This window comes from Ananas comosus, linkage group 22 (assembly GCF_001540865.1).
Source record: "Ananas comosus cultivar F153 linkage group 22, ASM154086v1, whole genome shotgun sequence".
Taxonomy (NCBI): domain Eukaryota; kingdom Viridiplantae; phylum Streptophyta; class Magnoliopsida; order Poales; family Bromeliaceae; genus Ananas; species Ananas comosus.
Window position 1 is genome coordinate 6401680 of NC_033642.1, and position 10336 is coordinate 6412015.

At 37.8% G+C, this 10336-nt stretch overlaps 1 protein-coding gene across 6 annotated transcripts in view; it reads right to left on the reverse strand.

Annotated features, from left to right (window-relative positions):
- Nucleotides 1-10336, reverse strand: part of LOC109727235 — a 55767-nt gene that overhangs the window by 7932 nt on the left and 37499 nt on the right. The window lies entirely within an intron of this gene.

Genomic DNA, 10336 nt, shown 5'->3' on the forward strand with positions numbered 1-10336 from the left:
ACGGAGGCCGCCGTGCTACTNGGGTATATATATATATATATATATATATATAGTAGAGCTACTATGCTATCGGAAGCATAGAGGATCTGGTGCTTCCGATTTTTTGGCCCTTAGATCAACCCCTTTAATCATTTCTAACCTTTGGATGAGTACTATTACCCTATGGGGAACACTCAACCCTAGGGGTACTACTCAACTCTAGTGGGGCCCGCAATCATCCCAACCGTAATATTCTTAATCCAAGGATCAAAAAGTAGGAAGCAACAATTTTTCTATACTTCTGATAGCATAGTAGCTCTACACTATAGTACAATTAAGTACACAACTAATTAGAATCTTAACCTTCGGCAGAAAATGGTTGCATCTAACCCATTTGCCAAAATTCTTGATACTAATCGCTTAATTGGACCGAATTTTACCGATTGGCTAAGGAATTTGAGAATTGTTCTCAATTCTGAGAAACTAGCCTATGTGTTGGACACAGAGGCTTCAGCGGTGCCCAAAAATCCAACAGCTCAGCAAAGAGTTGCAAGAAATAAATAAACTGATGATGATATGAAAGTAAAATGCTACATGCTTGTGTCTATAAGCAATGAGTTGCAACGCCAGCATGACCACATGGAGAGTGCTGCTGATATTCTACTTCATCTCAAAGAGTTGTATGATAAGGAAAGTCGAACAGCTCGCTACGAGGTGTCGAAGCGACTGTTCATGGCTAAGATGTCCGAGATTCATGTCATTGAAACTACTAACTTATCGGTTTGTTCTACTTTCACATGGGCCATTGACTCTGGATACACCTCGCATTTATGTATTACAATGCAGGGGCTAAAACAAAGTAGAAGACTTAGAGATGGAGAGCTTATCCTACACGTTGGAAACGGAGCAAGAGTTGCTGCTGTTGTCGTGGGGACTTATCCTTTATGTCTGCCGACAGGAGTAGTCTTAGAACTTAGAGATTGTCTTTATGTTCCTAGTGCGACTAGAAACCTTATTTCTATTTCACCTTTGGTATTGGACGATTATAAGTTTATTTTTGAATCAAACGTTTGTTCAATTTATTTGAGAAATAATTTGATCGGTTATGGTTCTTTAATAGACAATCTCCATTACTTACATATGGATGTTAGTGTTAATACAGTTGATAATGGCATGAATGAAAACATTGTTGGTTTCAAAAGACCAAGAGAGGAGGTAAATAAAACGTACTTGTGGCATCTTAGACTCGGTCACATTGGAGAGGATAGGATTAACAAGTTGGCTAAGAATGGTGTCTTAGGGTCCTTACCCTTTGAACCATACCCAGCTTGTGAATCATGTCTTCAAGGAAAAATGACTAAGTCTCCCTTTGTTGGACAAGGAGAGAGAGCTACTGAAGTTCTTGCCCTAATACATACTGATGTATGTGGACCATTCGATGTGTCTGCTTGGGGTGGCTATCTCTACTTCATTACCTTTACTGATGATTATTCACGGTATGGGTATGTGTACTTAATTAAACACAAGTCTGAAGCCTTTGAAAATATTTAAAGAGTTTAGACAAGAAGTAAAAAGCAAGATGAAAAACCATTAAGGCTCTATTCGATCAGATCAGAGAGGAATACTTAGTACGGATTTCCTAACACTACTCAAGGATAATGGATTGTCCTCCAACTGACTCCTCGCTAGAAGCACCCAGAATTTGAATGGGGTGTCTGAACAGGTTCGACTTCTATTGGATACTGGTTCGATTTATTGAGCTTTTCAATTTACGCTATGTCATATTTGTGGTTACGCACTCTTACGGCTATATATTTTTGGAAACGATGTGCCTCCAAATCTGTTTGACACACCATGATATGAGATTGTGGCATTGGTAGGCAAAGCCGTTTTAACTTCATATAAGACTTGGAAGTGTTCCAGCTTATTATATTATAGAAATTAAAGACGCGACAAGTTGGATAGCATAAGTTACTACACTATAATTTCTACATCGTGTAATGGTATAAGGTTGGGGAAATAGTATTTGATCCAAAGGGCTATTATAATCAAGGCAGTAAGATCCAAGGCTAAATAATCTTAGAAGCACCAAGGGTTGGTGGCTTCTATAAAGTATTCTACTCAATTCTAATATATATATATATATATATATAGAGGGATGAGAGATGAGAGAGCAGAGAGTGAGGTAGTATTGCTTCCGGAAGGCATGTAGCCCTCCGTGCTTCCAAGTCGTTTTCGACGTTGGGACTTTTGAATTGACGATCGGCTCCGTTAGACTTGATATAAAGTATTTGAAGTACCTAGAAAATATATTTTGTGATTTTTCGATATCATTTGCCTAGTGATCGAAAGGGCTCAAAATCAATAATTTTAATGGTCGTGGTGAGCCGTTTGCAAGTTTAACGGTGTAGAAATATCCAAATTGCGTGAAATTTTGATAGAATTTTTTTTATACTATATAAAACAAGATCAATATCTTTGATCTAAAATTTTAATATCTTATCATCACAGGGACTATTGACGATCTAAAATTTTAATTTCTAGATCCAAGGGCTAAAAATCTAGAAGCACCAAGGGTTGGTGCTTCTAAAATTATTCTAGCTCAATTCCCTTCTATATATATATATATAGAGAGAGAGAGAGAGAGAGAGAGAGAGTGAGGCTAGTATGCTTCTGGAAGCATTAAGCCCTCCGTGCTTCCAAGTCGTTTTCGACGTTGGGACTTTTGAATTGACGATCGGCTCCGTTAGACTTCATATAAAGTATTTGAAGTACCTAGAAAATATATTTTGTGATTTTTCGATATCATTTGCCTAGTGATCGAAAGGGCTCAAAATCAATAATTTTAATGGTCGTGGTGAGCCGTTTGCAAGTTTAACGGTGTAGAAATATCCAAATTGCGTGAAATTTTGATAGAATTTTTTTTATACTATATAAAACAAGATCAATATCTTTGATCTAAAATTTTAATATCTTATCATCACATTTTGTAAGATTTATATTTTCAACCGTTCATTTTGAGCCCCTTTGATCACTAGGCAAATTATGTCGAAAAATCGAAAAATTTATTTTCTAGATACTTCCAATACTTTAGATTGAGTCTAACGAAGCTGATTGTCGATTCGAAAGTCCCAACATCGAAAACAACTTGGAAGCGCTTCCAGAAGTATACCAGCCTCTCTCTCTCTCTCTCTCTCTCTCTCTCTCTATATATATATATATATATAGAGAGAGAGAGAGAACTAGGCTGGAATACTATCAATAGCACCAAGCTATTGGCGCTATTGATTTTTTAGCCCTTAGATTGAGAAATGGGTGGTTAGGATGATGTGGGCCCACTGGGGTTAAGTGAATGAGTGGTTGAATAGTATAATCTAACGGGCAAAAATAATCAGAGAATTAAATCTAACAGTGAAAAGCTCGATAGCACCAAATTCTTGGTGCTATTGATAGAACCCCAGCCGGACTCTCTCTCTCTCTCTAGATATATATATATATAGAATTAGGCTACTGTACTATCTATAGTACTGGAGCTCCGGTACTATAGTCTCTTTTTCGATCTTAGGGTGTTCAAATTAACGATCCACACCGTTAATATGATCTAGGGTATATGAAGTTCTTAGGAATAAAATTTTAGTTTTTTCGACATCATTTAATTGGTAAATAAATTATGTCAAAATGGATGGTGAAAATTGAATAATCTTTAAAATTTGAGGATAGGACTTTTAAATTCAAGATCAAGAATGTTAACCTTAATCTAGATAGTTTAAAATATTTTCTATCAAAATTTGAAGAAATTTAGATTCTTCTACACCGTTAAACTCCAAACTCGCCATAGTAGCCATTGAAAATGACAATTTTTAAATGGTTTGATCATAAAGTAAACAATGTCGAAAAAATATAACATTTTATTTCTAAAAACTTTAAATACTCTAGATCAGTTTTAACGGTGTGGATCGTTGATTTGAACACGCGTACTATAGATGGTATAGGAGACTAGCTCTATATATATATATATATATATATATACTATCAGTAGTAAATGGGCTCCATTGCCACCCATTTGTTTTCGATGATGGAGCCTCCAAATCGACGATTGGCATCATTGAACATGATTTATACCACTTGAAATATCTAGAAACCAAATTTTAAAAAATCTTTTCGACATCATTAACCTAATAATCAAAAAGGTTTCAAATTTTATAATTTTAATAGTCAATATTAGGCATTTTCTTATTTAACGGCGTAAAATTATCCAAATTAATTGAATTTTGGTTAGAAAATTTTTTAAACTTATTTAAAGCAAGAGCTATACTCTTGATCTTGATTGCAAGAATCCTATCATCACTTTTTAAAAAATATTCATTTTCAGCCATTCATTCTTGTGTCCACTTGAAAGACAAGAGAACAATATTGGAAAGGCATGAAATTTGATTTATAGATACTTTGAAGTGCTATAGATCATGTTCAACTATACCGATTGTCGATTTGGAGACTCCATCATCAAAAATAAATGAGTGGCAATGCAGCCCGTTTACTACGAATAGCATTCCAGCTCATATATATATATATATATATATATATATATATATATATAGAACTAGGTTACTATACTATCAGTAGCACGGAGTGCTCTGTGCTACCAAGTTGTTTTCGATGATGCGGCTTCCAAATCGACGATCGGCTCCGTTAGACTTGATCTACACTATTAAAAGTATTTAGAAACTAAATTTCATAATTTTTCGATATCATTTACCTATCAAACAAATAGTCTAAAATAGAACGGCTGAAAATAAAAATCTCATGAAAAATGATGATAAAAGATTTTAATTCAAGATCAGATATACTGATCTTACTCTAAATAGTGAAAATAATTTTCTATAAAATTTTCATCGCATTTGGATTGTTTTACACCGTTAAACTCACAAACACACCACATCGGCCATTAAAATTGTCAATTTTGTGATTCTTTTGATCCACCTAATCAAATGACTCGAAAAAACTGAAATTAGTTCCGGAATACTTTCATAGTGTCAGATCAAGTCTAACGGAGCGATCGTCATTTGGAAGCTGCATCATCGAAACAACTTTGGTAGCACGGAGCGCTCCCATGCTGCGTGATAGCATGTGCCGGACTCTCTCTCTCTCCTCACCTCTCTCTGCTCTCCACTCTTTCAGTATCTCCTCTCTTCTATATATATATATATAGTATATATATATATAATATATTATTACTGAGAAAATTTCCTCAAATACCGCTTCGTAAAACTATCTAATTCATAAATACTCCATCTAAAAATTTTGAATATATCATGTATATCCTAGGGGATTAATGTGGCCAGTGCCGACATTACGCCGAAACGCCATGGATTTGGCCGCGACCCGGCTTGAATGTCCATACCGGGCCGGGCCGCGCGTGGTCGAATGCACAACCATCCCGCCCGAGCACGGCCCCGCTTGGCAAGGTCCGGACCGAACTTCGAGTCGGTGCTTTAAAGATTTATTTTTTAATTTTTTAAAAAATATAAAATTTTAAATTATGATTAATTATGTATTTTTATTTAAATTATATTATGATTAAAAAATTTTAAATTAATAAATATTTTATTTTTCTAAAAAATTAATAAATTATTATTTATTATTTTAAATATATTAGTGGATTTTGGTCTATCGGACCAACTTTTTAAGTTGGTCCGCTGGACCAAAACACTAGTGCAGACCTTGGGAGGGAGGGAAGCTCCTGGGGAGAAGGGCTTCCCCAGGAGCTTTGACCCCAAGTCCAAGGCAATTTTGCCTTGGGCTTGGGGTCTGGGCCGTGCTGGCCCGGTCGGCACTGCCAAAGCGGGCCGTGCCAGGCCGTTGGGCTGAAAAGTGTTGGCCCAACATGGCCCGAATTGTCGATCCAGGCCGGCCCGGCACGGGTGCTACAGTACTCGTGCTGTGCTTCGACCCGGCCCAAGACCGCGTCAGGGGCCACCCGGCCCGTTTTACATCACTATGTATACCCTCATAAATTTAGAAAACTTTCAAAAATAACCCTACTATTAAGTGCACATCCGAATTGAAGTTAATAATATTTAAATTCCAACTTTACCCCTCTCTATGTTTAATTGTCAATTACTGATTTTATTCCATAAATATCCCATGTTATATTTGAAAATTAACTAAACTCTATCTAGACTAACGATTTAGTAAAATTCGATTGACTTTAGTTTAGAAAAATTATTCATTTCAATTAGAAATTAATTTATATTTCAAATAAATTGTAGTTAAATAAAATTTTACTTTGCTTCATTGTCAAAATGAGAAGATAATTCATCTTAGTTATCTTTTCTTTTACTATACCGATTGTGAAGTAATAAAAAATTTTAATTTGACTGCTAGAGAAAGTTTGTGGTTGTGAATACACATTATAACTCAGAGCAATATATTAGAATAAAATTCGACCTCAGATAAAAAATTAGTTATATTATGAAAAGACCGACTAAATTTTTATAATCAATGGACATTACATGACCCAATAATAGTTTGAAATAATAAATTGAAAACATGAAATTTTAATTAATAAAAATTTCACAAAGAATACTTTATAGTATTTATGGGAAGTTTAAAAATTTTAAATTGTTTATTGGAGATTTATGTTATAAAGAAAGTATTTACGGAAATAGAAATGAAAAAACGATTGAAGGCAATTGAGTCTTAAAAAACACGAAATTTTATACTTTAATGGTACAATGAGAAACAAGTGATAAAGAAATCTCCCTGTTAAACTAAGTATAGGAACTTTTCAAGTTCTAAGATTGTTTACGGGGATGTGTTAAACTTTATAGTTTTAATTGGGATACTTATAAATGAAACAAAATTTTTTTAAAGTTCTATATGATAGTAATCAACCCCAGCAAAATTAGAATCAATGTAATATCATATTACTTCCAATTCTTATTTTAACAGATAAAATAGGGATTTATAACTTTTAACCACTCCCGATATATTTACATACGATCAGGTAAAGAAAAAAATTTAAAATTAGGTAAGTTTAAAACAAATAAAACTAAAGTTTATAAAATTAGTTAATTAGTCAATTAATCGATAATTTACTTAAAATGATAAAAGTTTACTTTTAATCCATTTCCATAATTTTAAACTACTTTATTAATAGAATNTTGTGACTCGGCCCACCTGGCCTCACGCCACTTCGAACATGACTCGGCCCAACCCAGCCTCACGCCATTTCGAACATGACTCGGCCCACATGGCCTCCCGCCACAGGGCAGGATGCTGGCCCATTTAAGCCAACACTTTGATCATAAGAACTTCAATTCTTTTCGTCAATCTTCATCTTCTAATTCTTCGAGACTCCATCCAAACCATCACGAAATTCGCCAACTTATAAAATCCTTAACATAGTGAATTACAGAAATATCCATGCAAAACGGAAACTCCATAAGTTATCCCTGCAAAAGTCTAAAGTTATGCAGATATGTCCCTGCCGTTAAGGACTGTTAGAAAATTTTCGTTAACCACGGTTAAAGTACTTAACCATGGTTAATTATAAGGTAAATTTACGATTCTACCCTTCTTCTTCTTCCCCCTCTTCTTCTTCCCTCTTCTTCGTCGCCGGCGAGGGCGGCGGCGGCAGCGGCGGCGGCGGCAGCGACGACGGCGGCGACGGCGAACCGTCTCTCTTTCTTTTCCTCCTTCTTCCTCTCCCTCTTCCCTTTTCTCCCTTCTTCTTCCTCTTCCTTTTCCTCTTCCCTCTTCTTCATCGCCGGCGAGGGAGAAGATCCGACGGCGGCAGCGAATCCTCTCCCTCTCCCTCTTCTTCTTCCTCTTCCTCTTCCTCTTTCTCTTCCTCTTCCTCTTCCTCTTCCTCTTCCCTCTTCTTCATCGCCGGCGAGGGAGAAGATGCGGCGACGGCGCGCAGCGACGAACCCTCTCCCTCTTCATCTTTCTCTTCCCTCTTCCTCTCCCTCTTCCTCTTCCCTTTTTTTCTTCCTCTCATTCTTTCTCTTCCCTCTTCTTCGTCGCCTGCGAGCTCGACCCGCGCCGTCGCCGCCATCCGCTCCGGCGGCCCGAAGAGGAAGAGGAAGAGAAAGAGAGGGGGAAGATGCTTTTGGAGGGATATATTTGTGAGGGCAAAATGGTCATTTCACATGAAAACTGTTAAAAAATAAACAGTTCTCTAACAGATGTTAATCAGAGGGACATATCTGCATAACTTTAGACTTTTGCAGGGACAACTTATGGAGTTTCCGTTTTGCAGGGATATTTCCGCAATTGACTATGTTTGTAGGGACCTGTATGCACTCAACCCTATATATATATATAGGCTACTATACTATCTATAGTACCGGAGCTCTGGTACTATAGTCTCTTTTTCGATCTTAGGATGTTCAAATCAATAATCCACATCGTTAAATATGATCTAGGGTATATGACGTTCTTAGGAATAAAATTTTAATTTTTGTCGACATCCTTTAGTCAGTAAGTAAATATATCAAAATAAACGATTGAAATTGAACAATTTTTAAAATTTGAGGATGCAACTTTTAAATTCAAGATCAAGGATGTTGATCTTGATCTAGATAGTTTAAAGTATTTTCTGTCAAAATTTGAATAAATTTATATTTTTCTATACCGTTAAACTACAAACTCGCCATACTAGCTACTGAAAATTGACAATTTTGAAATGATTTGATCATAAAGTAAACTACGTTGAAAATATATAAAATTTTATTTCTAAAAACTTAAAATACCCTAGATAAGTTTTAATGATATGAATTGTTAATTTGAACATTCCAAAGTTGAAAACGAGATTGTAGTACTGGAGCCCCGGTTAGGGGTGTAATGTGGGCCATGCCGGCCAGCACGGCCCACATTTTTTGGGCCAAAACGAGATAGGGACTGGCCCGGCGTGGCCCGACATCAAATCCGGGCCGTGCCGGGCTAGAGCTCCCTAGCCTTCAGCCCAGCAAGGCCCCTTGGCCCAGAAGGCACGGGCCGTGTCGGGCCGGGCTCTAGGCCGGCCCCTTTTTTAAATTTTCTAAAAATATATATATAATCTAAAAATATAAACAAAAAATTATTTTTATTTAAATTGATATTTTGATTAAAAAATTTAAAATTTATAAATAATTATAAGATAACAAATATTTAAATTTATTTAATATATATATATATTGTAATATATTTTCAAAAAAAATTTTAAAATCATTTTTTGGTCTAATGGGCCAAAATTATTTTCGTCATTGGACCAAAAACATGCCTCCCAAGGTCTGCTAGGGAGGGGATCTCCTGGGGAGCCCTTCTCCCTAGGAAATCAGACCCCAGACCCAAGGCCACTTGCCTTGGGTCTGTGGTTTCGGGCTATGCTGGCCCGGCTGGTATGACCCAAGCGGGCCGTGCCGCCGGCCGCGGCCTTCCTTGGCTCGCCGCCCAGCCGTTTCGGGTCGTGCCGTGCCGGGCGGGCTCAGAACGGCCCGCGGCCGGGTCGGCTGGCCCGGCGCCCTCATGCTCGTGCCGGCCCGTGTGCCGTGGGCGCCGGCCGTTTTCCCCCTGCCGGTCATGTGTGGGTGTCTCTCTCTCTTCGTCTCTCTCTCTCTGGTTTTTTTTTTTTTTTTCTCGCGTTTCGTATGGTTCAGGTGATTCTTCCGGGGATGGATTCTCGGCGCATTGTTCGCTTGTTTTGCGCCTGTCGTGGGGGTGCTGGGCACTGTTGTGTATGCGTACCCAAGATTGCGTGGTTTCTGTTATGGTGTAGGCTTTTTCTCCGGGCTTTAAGGGGTGTTTTGGTCCTTGTCGTCACCACCGTTTTTCGGGTTGAATGGCATTTCGTGTTTGGTGGCCGTAATGTCCTGCTTTTCTACCGTTCCGTGAGGTTTTCGTTTCGCTCGTATCGGCGGCGACCGGCTTGGTGACGCCTTGCGCGGGGGAGCGGCGGTCCAGTGCTCCCCGGTGTTTTTGCTGCGTGTGGGGTCTATGGCCTTCTTGCCTTTTTATTTTTTTTTGTTTTATTTTTTTTGTTTTTTACTTTTTTTTTATCTTTGTATCTTTATTTTTTTCTTTTTTTATGTTTGTATTCTTTTTTTTTTTATTGTTGTTTTTTGTCTTTTTTTTCTTTCCTTCTCCTTCGCCCTCGATTTTTTTTCCTACCACGCTTCATTTTTCCTCGAATTTTTTTCGCGTTTTCGGGCCACGCCTCTTGTGAGGTTTGTGCCTATGTGCCTTTTCCGGGGTTCCGTCCTTTCTTGTCTTTGTTCTCAGCGAGCAGGCGTGTCTTGGGCTTCCGGTCATTCTGTGGGCTCCTTTTTGGGGTTTTGTTCGGCCGGAGTCCTCCCTGCCCTCATGCCCGCGACGT